This window comes from Oryctolagus cuniculus, chromosome 2 (genome assembly GCF_964237555.1).
Source record: "Oryctolagus cuniculus chromosome 2, mOryCun1.1, whole genome shotgun sequence".
Taxonomy (NCBI): domain Eukaryota; kingdom Metazoa; phylum Chordata; class Mammalia; order Lagomorpha; family Leporidae; genus Oryctolagus; species Oryctolagus cuniculus.
The window spans coordinates 102,811,360-102,833,259 of record NC_091433.1 but is presented as its reverse complement, the minus strand read 5'-3'; the positions used below and the strand labels follow the sequence as shown (position 1 = coordinate 102,833,259).

Here is a 21,900-nt window from a genome sequence, read left to right as displayed (position 1 = left end):
TGACTGCTTTGTAGGGTGTTCTGTTCTCAGTGTCACCATTCTTTTCCCTTTTGTTCGTAATCTCTGTAACTTTTTTCTTCTCGTGGGACATCCTGTAGAGAAGACTGTGTAAATAGGGTCTACAGAGTTGGACATTTTGCTCTGGTAGGTGAGGTGCATACCATCTGTCTATGCACATCTGTCTATGCACTGTGCATGCACCTCTCTGAGCACAGTTCTCTTTCTCGTGCAGCCGAATCGCGTTCCTGGCATCTGTTCCCGAGAGGGGCTGCAGAGTGCGTGCTGGGAAGGTTTGGTGGCCTTTGCCCGGCCTTGCCCTGGCGGGCCTGCACAGGGTCGCTGTGTTCAGTAGTGCGGACTCCGCTGCCTGGACAGGCGCCCCTCTGACCAGGCGCTTGGAGGTGTCTGTTGTAGAGGGCCACGTCACTGCAGCTTTGAAAACAAATCCACAAGAATTTGTACACGCCATGACTCCTGTGCCCTTTTTTTTTTTTTTTTTTTTTTTGACAGGCAGATTTAGACAGTGAGAGACAGAGAGAAAGGTCTTCCTTCCATTCACCCCCCAAATGGTTGCTATGGCCTGCGCGCTGCGCCTATCTGAAACCAGGAGCCAGGTGCTTCCTCCTGGTTTCCCATGGGGTGCAGGGCCCAAGCACCTGGGCCATCCTCCACTGCACTCCCGGACCACAGCAGAGAGCTGGCCTGGAAGAGGGGCAACCGGGACAGAATGTGGCACCCCAACCGGGACTAGAACTCAGGGTGCTGGCGCCGCATGTGGAGGATTAACCTAGTGAGCCGCGATGCCGGCCTCTTGTGCCCTTTCAAACCGTCAAACCGGTTGACAAACCAGGGCAGGTGTTGTGGCGTAGTGGGTAAAGCTGCCGCTGCCTGTGTCTTGTGGATTTCATTCCTTGTGTTGGCATACATGTTTGGTTTGGTTCGTGTCATGGACATCATTGAACTAAACATAATCTGCTGCTAACTTAATCCCTCTGCTGATACAAAATGATTTACTTGTGATGTCCAGTGAAAGTTTAGAAGCCTGAAGGTGAGTTAATTTGCATAATTTGACTTTCCCTGTTCAGTTTTGTTCCAGTAACAACGTAGTATTTTGTGAAAGCTGTGTTTCATAAGTGTTGTATTTTGGTGCACTGATGGTAGCGTTTATTTAGGAATATCTGTTCCTCTTCCTGATATGGAACAGGGGTTGGCTAGCGACGACCTGCCTGCCTCTCTGGCTCTCCTCCTCTTTGTGTGTGTACAGTTCTGTTAGACTTCAGCCAAGCTCGGCCATTTGTATGTTGTCTGAGGCCGCCTCCATGGCACCATAGCAGACTTGAGTGGCCATATGGCCCACGGTGCCTGAAATATTTATCAGGCCCTTTCCGGCAGGAGCCTGCCAAGCCTGGTGTGCCGAGAAGGGCAGGGGTGAAGCGGAAGCTGTTCCACTGGAATCCCTACACCGCTGGTTTAGTGCCGCCAGGTTTCCGTGCCCACGTTTGGGATAGGAGTTGGGTGCTCCCACTGTTAGATACAAGTGGTCTCTGGCACTTAATAAGCAATATGAGGGTATTTCAAAAAGTGTGAAAAATGGAATATTTTTAAAAATTAGTTTATTTTGGTGCAGAAAATAATGAAGCTCATGCATAGTTTGTTCATAATACACGTTTTCCAAGAATTATTTATTTATTTAAAGATTCATTTATTTGAAAAAGAGAGGGGGTGGGGGGAGGGAGAGGCATCTTCCGTCTTCTGGTTCATTCCAGATGTCGACAGTGGCGGAAGCTGGGCCGGTCCAAAGCCAGGAGCTGGGAGCTTCCTTTGGGTTTTCCCACATAGGTGCAGGGACCACCCAAGCATTTGAGCATCTTCTGCTGCTTTCTCAGGTGTACTAGCAGAGAGCTGGATCGGAAGTGGAGCAGCTGGGACTTGAACTGGCACCCATATGGGATGCTGGCACTGCAGGCAGTGGCTTTACCCACTATGTCACAGCGCCGGCCCCTCCATGAATCTTTTAAAAATTATATTTATTTGAAAGGCAAAGACAGATGGATGGATGGGTGCATGATGGGTAGGTAGGTATCTCCCGTCCATTGGTTCCCTTGCCAGATGTCTGTAACAGTCAGGGCTGGGCCAGGCTGGAGGCAGGAACTCAATCCAAGCCTCCCCTATGAGTGACAGCGACTTAGGTACTTGAGATCTCACCTGCTGTCTCCCAGGTGAGCATTAGCAGGAAACTGGAGTTGGGAATGGAGCTGGGACTTAATCCCAGGCACTCTGAAAAGGGAGGCAGCTTAGCTGCCGCGCCAGCCCATCCACCCCTCCACTAACTTTTTGAAGGGTGATTGCATGTGTGGGTTTCACATATTTGTACCAAGATAAACCTGTTTTAATTCCGTTTCCCAGGAATTTTGGAAGTACGCACATATTAGTTCCTTCCCCTGCCCTTTGTTATACCCTCTCCTCTCATCCTCAGGTAGTTGCTGTCTTGTGTTCCACAGTTTTGAGGTGAAAGGTGGGTTTCAGTGCCTGGATTTTTAGAAATGAAGACCTCTCCCGACACTGTCCAGTAGAAATGGAAGATAACCCACAAGTGGAGGCAGGTGTACAACTTTCAATCTCATGTTAACTGCAATAAAAATAAAAAAGAAATAGATGAATTTTATTAATGTCAGTATAATATAACCAATATGAAAAATTAATTACTTTTTTTTGCCCTACTTCTGAGTCCAATATGTATTTTGTTCTCATATATAGTGTATCATGGCTGGAATTGTAACGTCATCCCCCCCCTTCCTCCCTCCCTCCCTCTCTCCCTCCTTCCTTCCCTCCTTCCCTCCCTCCCTTCCTCCTTTCAGTCTGTTTGAGAGGCAGGGGTGGGGAGGGCTCAGAGGGAGACCTCCCATCCACTGGGTTATCCCCACAGTAGCTAGGGCTGGGTCAGGCTAAAACCTGGGGCTGGGGATTCAGTCTGAGTCTCCCACGTGAGAAAGAGAGACTCCTGCTGCCTCCCAGAGTGTGCACTGGGAGGAGGCTGCAATGCAGAGTGGAGCCAGGACTGAAACCCAAACACTCCCGTGTAGCATGTGAGCATCCCAGACAGTATCTTAACTGCCCCCGCCACGTATTGAGTTCAGTGGCCACATGTGGCTAGTGGCCACCTTGTGGACTTATCTCTGATTCTGTGGCACCAAGTACACATCCTAGAGTTTGGTTCAGTTCTGACAGTATCTACTCAGAGTTGGTGCAGAGCTCAAAAGCTTGAAGGGCTCGGTCCCACAAGACGGTCTCCATTTCAGATGCCAGTTGGAGGCCCCAGGAGCCATGTGCTCATCTGCCTGACCACCCGTACATCAGGAGTGCCGTGGTCCCCTCCTCAGGTTTGATGATTTGCTAGGAAAATTGCTTGTGAAACTCAGGAGAGCACTTAAGCGTGTCAAGGACAAAATTACACCAGTTTGGCTTAAAGACTTTAATTGGCTTTATTTTCAGTTCTGGATTCAGGCAACACTTCATGCTATGAAACAGAGCGAGTGTTTTCAAGTGCCACAGTGGAGGCTGGTTTTGTAGACAGGGAAGTACCGAAGAAAGCAGAAACAAGGGAGAAGAGGCGATGGGTTGGTTCCCAGTTACTTCCCTGGTGTGGCGAGACAGAGTGATGGAAAACCAACTGATGGCTTAACAGGAGGTGACTTGGAGTTTCTGTTTGGTGTGAGGATTAGGGAACCTTGTGATTGTGCCAGTAGAAACTGGTCTGACGGGGTCGTCTCTTCCTCCTGGTTTCCTGGGAGGTCAGTGACTTAGTTCTGCTGCTGTGCCCCGGAGGTAGCCAAGGTCAGCGCAGAGAAGGAGTTCTGACACAGCTGCCTCGCTGAAGGCGCTAGGGAGCCACGCTAGCATGGGCGAGTCCCTTTTCAGTTCTGGTCTGCTCTGGTGCTTGATCCCAGCAAGTGGCCTCTTGTAATTTCTCTGAACACTTCTGGTAAGGGTTGCTTAGAACGGATTCAAACTCAGGGGCAGCCAGAAGGAAGCAGCAGCGCCTAGGGTGAGGATGGGGAAGAGGCCGCCGCGCTTCTGATCCCAGTGTGCTCAGCGGCCCAGAACTTCCCACGGCTCCCTGAAGGGTTTTTAAATAACCCAGTCTCCAGCCCTCCCTTCCCTCCCAGCGGTGTGGGTGGAGCTGCAAGTTCCCGCCCTCTGATCACGTGGCTGGTGGTCCTGGGGACAGGCTCTTTCCCCTGCCTCTCCAGGGACCCACCCTGAGCCCCCCTTGTGAGCCTTTCCCCCAGGGTGCAACAAGACTGTCCCCTCATTCAGGAAATTCCAGGGCTGCTAGGGGCTCGGTGCCAGAAAGCAGGAACAAAGCCCACAGAGACGTGGTGTGCTTCTGTCGCAGCCTGTTCTGGGAAGCAGCTGATGCCTTTCTTGTTTGCCATTCCTGCCTGCCCTCTGACTAATCATGACTCTCAACAATGCTGGCAGGCCCCTCCCCCCTGCTCAGGAAGCAAGTGCAATTGAAACAGTAACATTTCTAGGGAAGCGACTAGATAAGGAGTGCTTAAATGTAGCACACAGATTGTGACCCTGCTCAGAATAAGGAGCAGAAGAAAGACGGAAGACAGGCGCTCCGGCTGTGGGTTTTCTAAGAAGCGGGCTGTTGGTGGGTGAGCCCAGAGCCCGCGCGCTCGGGAAGCAGGGGGTGAGTGAGACTGGTCTGGGGCACAGGCCCCATGGGTCCTGTAGCTGCAGCCCTGAGGAGGCACCTGTCTGGGGACAGGCAGGGGTGGGCGGTGCATGTGTACAGCCTGCATTGTCAGTAAAATTCCTGGAGAAGGTAACAGCAGAGGAAAAGTAGGATTTTTTATTTCTCAGTACAAGTTTTTGGCCTCTCTTCTTTCCTTGCATGGTGTTTCTGTATTTTTCATGCTTACTTTTCTAGCTTTTTTTCTTCTGATTTTGGATTCGGGATTCCTGAAGCCAGAAGGCCTGGGTTTGGATCTCGGCTTCACCACTGGGTTGAGATGTGGGTCTGTGGCTTGGTTGCCTCGCTGGAAATGGGTTGTTGTGTTGATTAAAGTGATCTTAAACATGCAGAATAGTGGCTGGCACGTTGGCTTGCCTTCATAATGATTCTAGCGGTAAGTAAAGAAAAATATATTGCAAGAGTGTGTGTGTGTTGGGGGGGTAGATGGGATTGTTTAGGAAGCCGTGTAAGGGGGCGTGATTACTAAATGAGTTTCCAAGAATCATAATTTTAGCACGTTTATTATTCGGGGTATGGCTTCCTACAACATCATTTGAACTTGTAAGGGTGCAGTTGAAGTTTCCACTGCAGTGTACACTTGGGTTAGAGGCAGACCGGGTGGCTGTATCTCTTTCCAGGATGGCATTTGCATCTGACTTTGATCTTTCTGAGAGATAGTTGTGTGTCCATCATAAAAGGCAGTGTTTGTCTACAGCGAGGAAGACCCTTCGCTCACTGTGAGGTGGATATGTGTGGGTGAGTGTGTATTTCTACGAATGATCGTATTTCAAGTTATTTCCATGGAAGTAGATGGCTACAGAACATCTGTCATTTCCAGTGTTGGTGTTCTCCAGATAGACCGTTAATCTGTAAAATGGTCACGTTGTAGCAGTTTGATCAGTTTGGTCATAGATGGTATCTTAAAAGGCCACAGCCCCTCATGTGTGGATGTTGGTATTTAGTAATCTGATTATTTTTCATCATGTGAAAATCTGAGGTTGTTTTTTTTTTTGAACAGGTCAGGAAACTGTGTTTCCTTCAAACATAGAAAGTATGTTTGAAACATTGTTTTAAGCCTTTTAAAATATTTCAGATATTCAAGGAAGTCATCTTGGGTAGTAAACTGTATTGCATTGAATAGTTCGCTCTTCTAGATCACTTGTCCCTCGATTTTCAGGGCTCACTGCTCTGTTGCTAAGATCACCGATCCTGTCCCCTTTCACGTTTTTTGTTGACTTTGTTGGAAACATTTCAAGAGTAGTTTCTTGTTCTTTTTCCTGATATCCTTTAGGTAAAAAGCAGTGTTCTTAGGACTAAAAGACAATTTACTTAACGCTAACGTTTCTCAAGTAGAGGCTATGGAGCCTTGCTTTGAGTTTATAAACTTTTCTAGAAAACGCATGTTGTTTGAATGGTGCTGGAAGCTGCTTCTAACCTTCATCTTCTGTGTGTAGTAAAAGCTCCGTGGGTCTCTGAGCTTCTGTCCTGGACCGGACCAATCCTATACTCACCTGTTTTTCCCTGTAGCTGTTTCCAGGAGCTTCCTCTGCTCATGTGGCCTGCCCAGGGCAGTTAAGAGGCCTGGTTTTGCATTCCCTCGCTGCCATTCTTCAAACCTGAGGCATCCTGGACAGGTCCAGGCACTCTGCAGCCTAGACGTCAGTTGACAGTTCCACCCCGTAAGCTGTTTCCCTGCCTGGGAAGCGGTGGGAGCTCAGGGCCAGGGCTTCTGAGCTGAGGGCTGTGTCTCACGGGCAGCGGAGAGGGTGGTGCTCCGAGGAGGCCGAGAGTGGCCGGCCAGCGATCGCTATCTGTATCTCCCCCAGCAGCCTCTCTGAACCTCTTAGAGTCTCTTGATCTTCTTGGCCCTGAGTTGAGAGCCAGGGACTGCTTTAGATTGTTGATTTTTGCCTTTTCAAGGCTCAGCGGAAACACTCAGCTAGCAACTTCCCGAGGGAGAGCTCCAGCCCCTGCAGAGTGAATGGCAGGTGTCCCCCCGCCTGCCCGTGCTCAGTCAGGTCCAGGCCCAGGCCCAGGGTGAGGACCACATTTTTTCTGTCTTTGCAAGGATGGCAGGCTTTGTGCCAGGTTTCACACTGCTGCCTTATATTCTTTTTTTTTTTTTAAGGCTTGTTTAAGGCAAAGAAAGATCTCTTTTTATTTTATTTTATTATTATTATTATTTTTATTTATTTATTTGAAAGGCAGAGTTACAGAGAGGCAGAGAGAGAGAGAGAGAGAGAGATCGATCGATCGATCGATCTTCTATCTGCTGGTTCATTCCCCAGATGGCCACAGTGGCCTGAGCTGCACCGATCTGAAGCTGGGAACTTGGAGCCAGGAGCTTCTTCCAGGTCTCCCATGCGGGTGCAGGGGCTCAAGGACTTGGGCCATCTTTTATTGCTTTCTCAGGCCACAGCAGAGAGCTGAATCAGAAGTGGAGCAGCCGGGACTCAACGAGCACCCATATGGGATGCCAGCACTGCAGGTGACAGCTTTATCTGCTGTGCCATAGCGCCAGCCCCCGAAGATCTCCTGTGCACAGATGCATTCTAGAGACTGGACTGGATCAGTTTGAGCTGGGAGCCAGGAAGTCAATCCAGGTCTCCCACATGGATGTTAGGGACAAAAATACTTGAGGCATCTCCTGCTGCCTTCTGGGGTGTTCATTAGCAGGAAGCTGGGTCAGAAGTAGAGAAGCCAAGACTTGACCCAGGGACTGCTGTGGGCGTCCCAGGTGGCATCTTCATGGCCAGGTCAAATGCCTGCCCCTGTATTCTGCCTTTTAGGTGGTCGTCCAGTCACACAGATTGACTTCTCCAAAGTCCAGCTCTCTTCCCCTTGGCATCAGGATCAGCCTTGTGTTTTGGATGCATCATGGAGGATTGAGCTGTCGCGTGTCACTGTGGCCCAGCACGGCCATGGCAGTGGCCAGGGAGAGAACACAGCAGGTTCATCGGCCTCTGGCCTCCCAGAGCCCAGGGTGTTGCTAACCTGTTAGAGTTGTCCCCAGGACACCTCTGCCAGGAACTGGCTGCTTCTCTCCTGCTTCTGAGCTTTGCACCATGAGTGTGGCCTTGAGTGTTCTGGAGCCAGAGCCTACCTGTCCTCCTCTGCTTCTAGCTCCCGTGGTCCCGCTGTCACAGGGCTTTCCTGGCCATCTCCACCACTGTCCTCATGTCCAGCCTGTGGGCATTCAACCTTCCTTCCAGGTGCCACCTACGACCCCAGCAGGTGCTGTTTGCTTAACCACGTTTTCATCTTGTCACCCACAAAGAAGGTTGTGTGTCCATCCACCCGATACTGGGATCCATTCCCTTTGTCCCTTTGGATCGCAGCTGCCTGCTCCAGGCAGACCTGGCTCCCCGCCCTCCAGTCTGCAGGGAGGTTCTGGTGTTCAGGCTGTTTGTTCAACCTGGAACCTGGACTCTGTACCATGCCCTCCGTTTATTACTGTGGACTCCACTGGGCACATAGCTCCAGTTTCAGTAGGAAGAACCCCATGGAGTCTGTCCTCTGTGCCTTTTCACACATAAGGTCTTGGCTCCGCCTCCCTCAGCATCCTAAACAGCTCCTAATGCACCTGGCTGGGCCGGCTGCAGGTGGAACGTGTTACGTTGCAGCTGGTGTGCACGGTGATGATTGTACTTGCTTGCGCTGTTACTGATGTGCTGTGTGTTTTACACCCAAGACGATTGCCTCTGAATGTACTGAACCCTGCAGACTTTCTTCCTGTCATCATTCCCTACAGGATGCGGTATATCAGCTGTTCACGGGGCATCTATGTTGTAACAGATACTGTAACTAATGTGGCATTTTTTAAAGCATAAGGGAGGATGTATATAGATTATATGCAAATACTGTGCCAATTTATATGAAGGACGTGAGCATCTGAGGACTTTGGTATTCCAGGAAAGGTTCCGGAACCAATCCCCTACAGATACTAATGGACAACTGTATGAGTACATTATCTGAAAAGCTACTTTTCTGGGGCCGGCATTGTGGTACAGCAGGTTAAGCCTCTGCCTGCAATGCTGGCATTATATATCTGCACCGCTTTGAGTCCCAGCTGCTCCACTTCCAATTCAGCTCCTTGCCAATTGGCCTGGGAAGGTAGCAGAAGATGGCCCAAGTGCCTGGGTCCCTGCCACCCACGTGGGAGACCTGGATGGAGTTCCAGGCTCCTGACTTTGGCTTGGCTCAGCCCCTGCCGTTGTGGCCATTTGGGGAGTGAACCAGTGTGAAAGATCCCTTTCTCTGTCTCTTCTTTTCTTCCTATAACTCTGCCTTGCAAATAAACAAACAAACCTTTAAAAATAAACAAAAAAAAGCCACTATTCTGTTTTTTCTGTTTTGAGTTGTATATTTATCTAAAGAAATATGCCTTTTTTTTTTTTTAGATTTTGGACTTTTGCATATGCATAATGAGATAACTTGGGGAAAGGACCCAAGTCTAAACATGAATACATAAATATAAATTCACTTATGTCATAAACATTTTACATGCATAACCTGGACATAATTTTATATGCTAGTTAAGATTTTGTGAATGAAACAGAGTTTATGGTACAGAATTTTTCCATTTGCGGCATCTTGTTAACATTCATAAGGTTTTGGATTTTTGGAACATTTCAGATTTGGGATTTTGGGGTTGGGATACGTATGTATTTGGGAGACAGAGACTGAAAGAGCTCCTACCTGCTGGTTCATTTCTCAAATACCTGCAGTGGCCGAGAGTGGGCCAGGCAGAAGCTGGGTGGTGGGAACTCAGTCCAGGTCTCCAGCGTGGGTGGCAGGACCCAGATATTTCAGGTATCACCAGTGCCTCTCGAGGGTCTGCATTAGTAGGAAGCTGGACTTAGGCTCTCAGGCCAGATGGCAAACTGGTACTCGGATATCGAGCTGCTAGGCCAGACGCCTGCCCCTCATTTGGTATTTGTAACCAGAATGTAATTTTTAAAAAGCTAGCTTCAAATTGGCTTTGTGTGCACATAACTGTTTTTCCCCTGACTTGCTTGTGTGTGTGTGTGTGTTTTTTTCCCCTCATTTATGCTTGTAGCACTTTGGTCCTTTCTTGGTTCCTTTAGGGGTTTACCATTATTTGTGATTTTATGGCTTAACTGAAGTGGGTTCAGAAAAATCCACTCATCACAACTGTTTGAAAATTAGCTTCCTGGCCCCACCCCGGCTCCCTTCCCTTTGTCCCCGCCTCTGGCGCTCAGACCATGATTCCAACAGCAAGGAGCCCCTGGGCTCGGGAGCTGCCCTGCCTCTCTTAGATTCTTTTTTTTTTTTAAGATTTATTTATTATTTATTTGAAAGAGTTACACAGAGAGAGAAGAGAGAAGGAAAGAGGTTTTCCATCTGCTGGTTCACTCCCTAGATGGCCGCAATGGCTGGAGCTGTGCCAATCTGAAGCCAGGAGCCTCTTCTGGGTCTTCCACACAGGGTGCAGGGGCCCAAGGACTTGGGCCATCTTCTACTGCTTCCCCAGGCCACAACAGAGCTGGATCAGAAGTGGAGCAGCCGGGACTTGAACCAGCGCCCGTATGGGATGCTGGCACTGCAGGTGATGGCTTTACCCACTGCACCACAGTGCTGGCCCCCTCACTCGGGTTCTGTTGGTGGGCAGCTTTGTTTTCTGTGTGCACTAGCTGTGCTCCTCATCCCTTCATCTGTAAATGAGAGAATGGGCTAGCCGGTTGTCAAAGTTCTCTTTTGGTTTTGTGGTTACCAAAAAGTGAAAACAACACAGTATAGGGCATATTTGTTTATCATGCGTTGCTTAGGGAGTCAGTGACTGCCACCTAGGAAATAACTTGAAAAATGCACCCACTGTGTTTAGGCTTGGCCTATGTGGTGTGACACTGAGGACCGCTTACTCCAGGCCATCTCTGGGGGCAGGGAGTATACAGGACCCCATGCCTGCTCCAGGCCCTTGCCTGGGGAACCCCTGAGGCCTGCTCTGCTGTTTGAAGTTAGCAACGCCTCCATTGCCTGTACACAACCTCTGCATCCCCTGGTGTGTGTGTGTGTGTCGGGGGTGGGGCAGGATATTCCTGCTTCCCTTTAAGCCAAGGCAACCACACATCATGGATTTTCCAGAACACTCAGTTTTCTACCTTTTGCCCCTATTCCCATGAGCATTCCAAATATCTTGGAATTTCAGTATTTGCTGGAAGAAGGTTTGGGGGAGGGATCTGGACTCTGTGTCATCTTGCATGTGACAGGTGCAAGGTGGCTGCCCTCTGAGGTCTGCAGGCCCTGAGCTGGGGGCTGGCACTGCTTCCTGTGCCTTGCCACCTGCTGGTGTGCTTGCCCGTGGAGGGCTGCTGCACTGGGAGTGTCCTAGGTTGCCCCCAGCTCAGCTGGGGATCTCTGTTGACATTTTTGAACATGACCACACAAAAAGAAACTTGGGGATTTTCTGCTGGTTGAGTAGCTGATGGTGGCAAGCAGCCGCCCGCCTCTTCCAGCCGGCCCAGCTGGTTCCAGCTCGGCCACCTCCAGTGTGATCTCTGCCCAGGCTCCCATCAGACCATAGGTGACCCTCAGAGGAGTGACACAGCTCTCTGGTTTCTTCCTGTTTTGAGTCAGTTGCGGATGACTGCTGCTGACGTCAATTTTTAGGTACCCTCTGCCTAACTCCAACCTTGCTGTTCTTACTCACCTCTTGGGGCTTCTGTTAGTAAGTAGAAAACTTCTTAGGTATTTCCTGCAGGTGGAATCTGGTAGAGAATATGGTTACGAAAAAGGGGGAAGAGCTTGAGGGGCCAAATGCACAGAGCAGAAATTAAGGCGGCGGCTGCTGTCCTTATATGCGGGGGTTAGGAGAGAGACCTTAGGCAGAGAGACAGAGTCACTCCTGGAAGCCCTGGTAGGGACTGTCTACCACTGCCAAGTGGAGAACCAACTCGTGCCTCTGGAAATGCTGCCGTTCTGCATCCATGGGGAGATTGGCCAGCTCGTCTTTGAGTCACGCAAAGTTCTTTTTTTGGAGCCAGATCTGGTGAGTTTCCCCAGCTTCCTTGTTTGCATCCCCGCCTTTTCTCCCTGTCTCGGAGGAGCTCTAGGGAACAGACCTCCTCCCTGTGAGCAGCCTGAAGCCAGAGAGAGATTTGTGCTGGGGACAGTCTCTCAGGAAGGTGGGGGTGGGGTGGGGGCAAGGACAGCCGGCCTTACAGAACTGGCCCTAGGGCCTGGGACCCAGAAAGCTCCCTTGCCTCTCACCTCCACCCTGTCTGCATGGCACAGACTGGCTGTCCGTCTCCCAGCATGCGTGGGGCCCAGGGGCCACCACCAGCACGCGTGGGCCTGAGTGTCCAGCAGAGGCTGCAGTCTTCTGGGTCTGTTCTAATCCCACCCCTTGAGGGAGGAGCTTCTTGGACCCAGCTGTGTGAGAACACACCTGCTCCTTGTGCTGTCATTTTAAAATTTATTTATTTGAAAAGCAGTTATATGGGCTGGCGCTGTGGCTCACTAGGCTAATCCTCTGCCTTGCGACGCCGGCACACCGGGTTCTAGTCCCGGTCGGGGCGCCGGATCCTGTCCCTGTTGCTCCTCTTCCAGGCCAGCTCTCTGCTGTGGCCAGGGAGTGCAGTGGAGGATGGCCCAAGTGCTTGGGCCCTGTACCCCATGGGAGACCAGGAGAAGCACCTGGCTCCTGCCTTCGGATCAGCGTGGTGCACCAGCCGCAGTGCGCTGGCCGTGGCGGCCATTGGAGGGTGAACCAATGGCAAAAGGAAGACCTTTCTCTCTGTCTCTCTCTCTCTCACTGTCCACTCTGCCTGTCAAAAAAAAAAAAAAAAAAAAAAAAAAGCAGTTATATGTGTGTGTGGTGTATATGTATTCACACACACATACACTAGATCTTCTGTCTGCTAGTTCACTCCCCAGATGGCCACAGTGACCAGGGCTGGGCCACACCGGATCCAGGAGCTTCCTCTGGGTCTCCAGCCTGGTTGTCAGGGGCCCAAGCACTCGGCCATCTCCTGCTGCCTTCTCAGTGCATCAGCAAGGAGCTGGATCAGAAGTGGAGCAGCCAGGACTTGAACTCACATCCACATAGGATGCCAGCGCTGTAGGCTGTGGCTTGACCCATTGCACCAAAGAGCTGGCCCACCTGTATATATTTCCTAAACTCAAAAATTCATTAATATATTAAAATTAAGAAATAATACGGACATGGTTTTTATTAAGAATAAAGAGGGGGGCCGGTACTGTGGCGTAGTGGGTAAAGTTGCTGCCTGCAGCGCTAGCATCCCATAAGGGTGCTGGTTCTATTTCTGGCTGTTCCACTTCCGATCCAGCTCTCTGCTATGACCTGGGAAAGCAGTAGAAGATGGCTCAAGTTCTTGGACCCCTGCACCCACGTGGGAGACCCAGAGGAAGCTCCTGGCTCCTGGCTTTGGGTCAGTGCAGCTCTCGCTGTTAACAGCCATTTGGGGAGTGAACCAGTGGATGGAAGCCCCTTTCCTCCCCACCCTTCTGCCTCTCTGTAACTGCCTTTCAAAAAAAAAATCCTTAAAAAAAGAATAAAGAGGATGCTTTACGTTGATTGTCCTTTGATTGTTGCACAAAACTGTTAGCTCTCAGAATGTGGCAAGGCCATGCTTGTCCCCACCAAGCCACACGGTGCAGCTTTCTAGCTGACCTTGGTTTCCCAGAGCAGGGGACACAGGTCGGTGTAGACCCTGCAGGGGACTGCTCATGCCTTGTGCTTGGCCCTGACCTTGTGGCTGGCCTGGGAAGACAGACCGCTTCCCACATACTGATGTGAGGTGGAGCTCCGACTTCATTCTACTAATGCTGGTTTTGAGCCGGTTAGTGCATGGTGTAAAATACCTGCACACACATATGCACAGTCGTTACCTGGCAGGCATACTGTGTGCCAGACGGCAGGTTCCTTAGCCATAGGAAGGAGCGCCTGATTTGAGAGAAGCAGCATGGGGATGCTGCAGGCTCCATGGGCTTGTGTGTGGCCAGCCCCCTCCCCCTTTCTTACGTGGTCCCTTACGGATGACCATGCACTTGAGTGAATCCTCAGGACTTCACGTGTTACGCTTCCTCAGTTGTTAAACCTGCTTGTCCCACTTGTTCAGTTTTGCCTTTTCCTAAATCTATGGCATTATTTTAACTAAGCATATTTTGGATGCACTAAAAATTATGCACCCTTTTTTTAAAATTTCTGACTGCAAGAACTAATCAATAGATATTGTACATTTTTGGTAGCTTTTTGTTTGGGAGGCAGAGAGCAAAAAACGGGTGACTCCTCGCCTGCTGGTTTACTCTCTAAATGCCCACAACAGCCTGGGCTGGGCCAAAGCCAGAACCCAGGAACTCAGCCCAGCCTCCCATATGAGTGACAAGAGCCCAGTTGATGGAAGCCATCGCCTGTTGCCTCCCAGGGTCTGTGTTAGCCAGAAGCTGGAGTTAGGAGCTGAAGCAGGCTAATGAACCAGGCCCTTCGATGTGGGACACTGGCATTTTAACTGGTGCCGTAGCTGCTAGACTAAATAGCTGCTGTGGGAGATTTTTTAAATGAAATTTTCCATATTAAAAGCTTTGCTTCTTAGCACCTAGTCATAAATATTTAGATGTCTAGCACGTATTTTTTTCTATAATAAAGCTTTTGGATACTTAAGTTTTATCTAAAGGACACACTGTTTCTCATTTTGATTTTTTAGAAAAGATTTATTATATTTATTTGAAAGGCAGAGTTAGAGACAGAATGAAAGAGGAAGAGATCTTCCATCCGCTGGTTCATTCCCCAAATGGCTGCAATGGCCAGGGCTGGACCAGGCTGAAGACAGGAGCCAGGAGCTTCTTTCAGATCTCCCAGGTGGGTACAGGGGCCCAAGGACTTGGGCCATCTTCTGCTGCTTTCCCAGGCTCATTAGCAGGGAGCTCGGTCGGAAGTGGAGCAGCCGGGACTCAAACAGGTGGCCACATGGGATGCTGGTGCCGCAGGCTGTGGGTTAACCTGCTATGCCACAGAGCTGGCTCCTCATTTTCATTTTGTATCTGGGTTTAAAAGCAACACTCATAATGTCAAGTGTGCGGTTACTGCCATGAGCTTTGTATTCGTCCCAAAGTTCACGTGGAGGTCCTACCCTGGAGGTGGTGGCATCAGGAGGTGGAGCCCTTGGGATGGGACTTGGTCTTGAGGGAGGAGCCCTCACACCTGGGGCTCTTGCTCTCACAAAAGAGACCCAAGAGAGAAGACCCTACGTGCTGTTCTCTGTGCACCTGTAGGCAGGCCCCAGCCCATGCTGCCTCTACCATGGTCTTGACTCAGACTTTAGCCTGCAGAACTATGAAGCGGCTTCTGTTGCTGGCAGGCCTCCCAGCCTGGGTGTTTTGTTACGACAGCCCACACAGCCCTGCGTGACTGGCCCTCTCCTTTCTCAGGCTTTTGCTCCCTGGGGTTGTGGTCCTCCTGCTGTCTTTCTGCCTCCACCCTCTCCTGTCTGCCTTCAGCCTCTTTTGCTGCTGGGTTGTGGGGGATGGAGCTGGCTTTCTGATGGATAGATGTCATTGTTGTAATTGTTCCACTTCTCCCTGGTAGACCTTGGGCTCCCTGTTTTTTGGAGGATAGAGTCTCGGCTCTTTGTGGTGGTGTTCAAAGGGCTGTAAAAAGCTGACTTTGGCTTTATCCTCTCAGACTGTGCTTTCAAATTCCGTAAATATGACTGCTGGTTCTTTCCCACTAGGCTGTATTCTTTCCCATGTACACGCTGTCGCTGATGCCTGGGCTGCCTTCCTCACCTCCACCCCCACCTCCACCTGCCTCCTTCCTCCTGCCCCCTACTATTTTTTATTTTAACTTTACCGTGGTGTAAAAGCAGTGCTCATTCAGTAGAAACTGTCGTTCATGTTGGATTCAGGCTAGCGTTGTGCCGTGTGGACCTGTCTGGTGGTATGGAGTAGCAGCAGCCACAGGCTCACAGAGACAGCACGGACGCCCTCCAGGGCCTTGCATTGCGGAGCTGTGATGTGCAGTAGCTTGAGTAGAGTCCGTGTGCTTTCGACTTAGGATATTTTCCATTGCTGATGGGTCTGTTAGGACACAACCCCATCGTAAATTGAGTCCTTCAGTTTTCCCTGTAAATGCTTGGAATTGAGGTTAAGTACCTGCGGGTGCCAATTTTTTGGGTATTCGGTTGATAATAACCAGGTCTCTCGAGCTAAGCAAGGGGAGGGCTACAAGACAAAGACCTCATTTCCTGGGGTTGAGAGCTGCTAAGCTTTGATAGCATTTGGCTTTCCAGCGCATGCACACGGCTAAGTCCCAAAGTCGTGGATTGATGGTGTGACTCAGGCTGGGGCTTGATCCACTTACAGTGTCCAGAAGGTGGGCCCAGTGGCAGGTTCTTCTGTCACTGGGGAAGCACCGTTGGACGATCGTTCTTTGGGGAGGTTGACGGTGAAAGCCCACGTCCCTGGCCCGCTCGCTTGCTCTGTTTTCTGGCTTGCCCTGCATGTTTTCCTCGCACGCACTCTGGCATCGCCAGCTTCCACTCCCACCAGACGGCTGAACAAAGGGGACACTCCCCGATCTCCAGCTGTCAGCCTCCAAATCCCAGAGCCAAAGAGACTTCTTCCTTCATTGTATAGGTGTAGCGAGAAACTGACGGACGCAGAGCTGTCCCCTTTCTTGCTCTGCTCTTGCCGTGACTGCGAGAAGGTGCTTTTGGGTTTCTGCCCTCTGGCAAGCCTGCCACCAGATCCTCTCTCTCCTCATCCCACTTCTTGGTCTGGCAGTTATCAGGCAGGTTTAGCCAGGCCAGGACTAACGGTGGACTGTGTGGTCGCCATGGCTGATAACTGGGCACATCCCACGCACGACGTCCCACCTGCGGTAGGGGAGCAGAGATCTGTCCTGTCTCTAGGACACTGCAGTCTCCCCTCCACCGTGTCCACTCCCTCCACCTGGGGGGACCACCGGGTTGAAGGTTTGGAAGGCCTTGGGAAGCGGTGCTCTGTGCATGAGCCCTCTGAACTGTTACAGTTGACTTGGAATCTGTGCAGAGTCCTCCGTCAGGGGTGGTTGTCCATTCTTCAGCTCCACTCAGGGCAGCGTCTTTTTTTTTTTTTTTTTTTTTTTTGACAGGCAGAGTGGACAGTGAGAGAGAGACAGCGAGAAAGGTCTTCCTTTTGCCTTTGGTTCACCCTCCAATGGCCGCCACAGCCAGCGCACTGCGCTGATCCGATGGCAGGAGCCAGGTACTTATCCTGGTCTCCCATGAGGTGCAGGGCCCAAGCACTTGGGCCATCCTCCACTGCACTCCCTGGCTACAGCAGAGAGCTGGCCTGGAAGAGAGGCAACCGGGACAGAATCCGGCGCCCCAACCGGGACTAGAACCTGGTGTGCCGGTGCCGCAAGGCGGAGGATTAGCCCAGTGAGCCGTGACGCCGGCCAGCATCTTTTTCAGTACAGTAGCGGCCCCCTCTTTGCCCCTGTGCAAAGGGGCCACATCCCAGGCCCTCCAGTGGATGCCCGAGACCGTGCATAGTGCTGACCCTGTGTTGTTTCTACCTATACAGACCTCTGGTGATATTTAATTTATAAAGCAGCCCAATAAGAGTTACAGTGATAGCAATCAAGTGCAGTGCCGTGATAAAATTGCCAGGATCGTAGCAGCCTTACAATCAAGACAGTAATGAGTCTTGTGCTTGGGGACCATTAAGTAACCTAGGGGTGAGCTGGACACAAGCCCTGTGACACCTCCGCAGCGGGTCTGATGACCGAGACGTCTTCCGAGTGACAGAGGATGGATAGCACATACAGCGTGGATACGCTGGACATAGCGGTGGTGGGCATCTCCCCAGCAGGATGGAGCGGGGTGTTGCAAGATTGTGTGGCCCCACTCAGGACAGTGTGCCATTGGAAACTTGGGAATTGCTTATTTCTGGAATTTTCTGCTTGCCGTTTTGCGACTGCAGTGGACCGTGGGTAACTGAAATTGCAGGTGTGGGGGGGGTGGGGACGGCCACAGTTCTCGTTTCTTTTTGCTTTGTTGGACGTCTGCTTGCTCAGTGTAGCCGTGTCGGGTGGTTAAAGTTGATCATTTCCTGCAGTGCGAGGAGCCTGCTCGCTGCATGTTTTAGGCGCAGAGGTCTGCGGTTGTCTGTCGATGCCTTGATGTAAGGCCCACAGGGGGAGGCAGGAGGGGACGCCCGGCTGTGCTTGCAGTGGCCCAAAGCCTGAGCCTCTCTCAGATGGCGTCAGGGCCTGTGCCCTGGCATACTGCCCCGATGTTACATGCGACAGGCTCATCTGGGTGAGTGTAGCAGGCTTGGTGAGGGCAGGAGCAGCGCCTTTGTTCCAGATGTCATGACAAGCCCCATCGGCAGCTGCATGGGTCGTTTGCTGCCTGCAGCCTGGAGGGCCCAAGGTGCTGCTTGTTGAGTAGCCGGGGTGCAGTTGTGGAACAGAACCGAAGCGGGGAGCCGCCTCCGTGGGACCTGTAAGCAGGCAAGCGTTGCGGGCGGCCTGAGCTCTGGAAAGCGCCGTTCGCTTTCTCTTGAGTTCTGCTTTGCTCTCTGCAGAGGCCGCTGGGAAAGAGGAATGAGCCCACCTCTCGGCTGCTCTGGCACTGGCCCCGGAAGACGGCTGGCTGCCACTTTGGGTTTTCTTTGAAATGGTCTGCAGTCGTGCCGAGAGGGAAAGTGATGACAGTGAAATTGTTCCTGGCTGGATCCTGGTGGTGTCCCAGCTCCTCCTCTTGGGGACCCTTGGAGGAGAATTCCTAGAGAGCTTCCTTCGTGTGTGTGTGCGCGCGTTACGAAAACTCGATTATTCCAAAACCAGGAAGTTGGGCGGTGTCTCCCGCAGACGCAGGCTGGCAGTGGCGTCAGCCCCTGTGCCCCATGGCGCATGCTCAGAAATGCTGAGGGCTGCTTCAGGGACCCGCCCCGTCTCTTCTCTCTTCCTGTAGGGGACCTACTCAGGTCTATATACTTTGTAGGGAAAAGAGGTTTATTTAGCTCATAGGTTTGGAAGCTGAAAGTGCACGATTGGGTGGCTCCCTTTGCTTGGCTTCTGGTGAGGATTTCATGACAGATAACATATGGTGGGAATACATGGGAGACCAGGAAATCAGGTGGCAAGACAGGAAGTCAGAAACTGGGTTTGATGTTTGATAAAAACAACTCCCCCTCAAGGAACTCAGGAGGGTCCCTTGAGAACTACCTAGTCCCCTTCCAAGGGCAGCACCCTAAGGGCCCAGTTACCACCACCCCTAGGCCCCACCTCTAAAGGTTCTCCCACCTCCCACCGTCACCACCCTGAGGATGAAGCCTGCTGCATGAACCTTTGGGACACCCAGTCAAACCATATCCATAGCAAAGCAGGGCGCTGGAATCCAGAATCAAGCTGTTGTTGGCTGCTCTGCTACCAGTGTTCCCCAGTGGCAAGTTAACAACCTTCTGGAATGTGTGGAGTTGGCCCCAACGCCCAGAAACCAGTTTCAGATAGTGCTTGGTAATCTGTAGTGTTCTGTATGTTACATGTTTTATGGGTGAGAGTATGTATGTTAGTGATTGTTATTGATGCTGATCATGTTACTTTTTATCAGTGTTGAGGTTGGATTTTTCAAAGTTCGGGCCTCACTTGAGAGTCATGTTAGACTGACGGTAACGTTGCGGAGAGAGCAGAGTTTCCCGATACCCCACACCCTTTTGCTCTGAGGTCCATGCCTTCTGTTACTATCATGGGTGCATTTATCTCTGTTAAGAAGCCAGTGATGTGTGTTTTTAATACAGACTCATTGGAGAAGATCTTCTATTGATTTTCGCTTGGTAAAGCCTTTAATCTTACCCAAGTGGTTCTTTCTTTCTTTCTTTCTTTTTTTTTTTTTTTTAAGATTTTATTTATTTATTTAAAGGAGTTACAGAGAGAGGGAGAGACAGAGAGAGGTCTTCCCTCCAGTGGTTCACTCCCTAGAAGGCTGCAACGGCCGGAGCTGTGCGGATCCGAAGCCAGGAGCCAGGAGCTTCTTCCGGGTCTCCCACGTAGGTGCAGGGGCCCAAGGACTTGGGTCATCTTCTACTGCTTTCCCAGGCCACAGCAGAGAGCTGGATTGGAAGTGGAGCAGCCGGGACTAGAACCGGCGCCCATATGGGATGCCAACACTGCAGGAGGAGGATTAACCTGCTGTGCCACAGTGCCGGTCCCCTGAGTGGTTATTTCTTTGGGTCTTTCTTGAGAGCACCGAACAGTCCAAAGAGCTTTGGAGATTGTGGTCATTGAGTTTAGTGGGGACTGCAGCTTGCTTTGCCGAGAGGCGCAGTCACTTGTCTGATCACGAGTGTTTTTGTGTCATCGATCACGTGCTACACGTGAGACTTTATGCTTCGTACAGGTTGGGCAGCCTTGCTAATCTGAAAATCTGAAGCTCACCGGGTGCTGACATGATGTCACAAGTGAAAAATTCACCTGACTGCATGTGATGGGTCATTAAAATGCAGGACACCAAAATATTGTGTAATTGTGGACATGTGTTGAAGTGGATAAGATGCTGCTTTTGGAATGGCTGATCCCATATCGGAATGTGTGGATTCAGGTTCTGGCTACACTATCAGTTCCTGTATCCTGCTGGTGCACACCTCAGGAGGCAGCAGGTGATGGCTCAGGTGAGTGGTCCCTGTATGCACCTGCTAGACCTGGAGTGAGTTCCAGGTCCCATCCATTGTGAGTGAGGAGTGGCCAAGCAGATAGGCAATCTCTGTTTCTTTGCCTTTCAAATAAAGTAAATAAAATTAAAAATGAAAATACTGCGTAAAATTACCTTCAGGCTGTGTGTTTAAGGTATGCATGAAAAATGTGGGGCCGGCGCTGAGGCATAGAAAGTTGGCACTGCCTGCAGTGCCGACATCCCATTTGGGTGCTGGTTTGAGTCCTGGCTGCTCCACCTCCCTGCTTAATGCACCTGGGAAAGCAGCAGAAGGTAGCCTGAGTTCTTGGGCCTCTGTATCCATGTTGGGAGACCTGGAGGAAGATCCTGGTGGCTCTTGGCTTCGGCCTGGCCCAGCCCCAGCCTTTGTGGCCAACTGGGGAGTGACTAGCAGATGGAAGGTCTCTCTTCCTCTCTCCTCCCTCTGTAACTCTGTCTTTCAAATAAGTAAATGAATCTTAGAAAATCGTGTTTTAGACCTGGGTCCCAGTCTCAGGATTTGTCATTGTGTGCAACTAAACGTTTGTGGAAAATGGAATTAAAAGATCTACTTATTTTGGGACAGATTTTTTAAAAAGATTTATTTATTTTGAAAGGGGGGGGGAATCTTCCACCATCTGCTGATTCACTCCCCAGGTGGCCGCAACGGCAGCACTGGGCCAGGCCAAAGCCAGGAGCCACAGGTATCGTTTGGGTCTCCCACATGGGTAGCAGGGGCCCAAGCATTTGGCCCATCTTCCTCTGCATTTCCCAGGCCATGAGCAGGGAGCTGGATTGGAAGTGGAGCAGCTGGGACACTCAGTGGCAGGCGTCTTTGTCTGTGCACATACTAGAGTACTTTAAAAAGTTCATGAAAATGCATATTATGAAGAAATTACATGGATTTCAAAAATCTTATACCAAAATGCGCTTGTCTTTTAATTCCAATTTATCATAAACTTTTTATAGTACAATGGCGTGTGCAAGTATTCCACAGTCTGAAACATGGAACACTCCTGGTTCAAGCATTTCAGATAAGGGAGAATCAACCTATGTAACTTTGCAGTCATTTCAAAGCCCCTGGGAAGAGAAGTACTTGGCTCTTTGTCCATAGTTTGGCCTGATACCAATAGGATCCTCTGAAGAGCAGCAGGACTAGAGGCATTGGTAGACCAAGCAGGAACCTTCCAGAAGGGCAGCCGTGGTCTTGCCTGGGAAGTGGTCCTTGAATTCCCGGAAGCTGTAACTGCGTTAGTTTCCCAGGGGTAGTGGAATAAAGTACCACAACCCCGGCGATTTAAACAGCAGACTTACTGCCTCACAGTCCCAGAGGCTGGACAGCTGCAGTGAGGGTGTGTGGCCAGGGCTCTGTTCCCTGCCGAGCCTACAGGAAGTCCCTTCCAGCGTCTGGCGAAGGCTGGCGTCTTCCCTGACCCTTGGCCTGTGGCCGCGTGGCTCCAGGCTGCACCGCTGTCGCCAAGTGGAGTTCTCTCTGTGTCT

General features: G+C 50.8%; 1 protein-coding gene across 5 annotated transcripts in view; it reads left to right on the top strand.

Moving 5' to 3' along the window:
• Nucleotides 1-21,900, top strand: part of NCK2 (NCK adaptor protein 2) — a 153,859-nt gene that overhangs the window by 23,156 nt on the left and 108,803 nt on the right. Inside the window, exon 1 of one of the 5 annotated variants that reach the window (XM_002709690.5) lies at nt 479-4,699. The exons of the other annotated variants lie outside the window; for them this stretch is intronic. The gene's annotated coding sequence lies outside the window, so the exon portion shown is untranslated. Of the gene's footprint in view, nt 1-478; nt 4,700-21,900 lie in introns of those variants that run through there. 5 annotated transcript variants of the gene reach the window in all.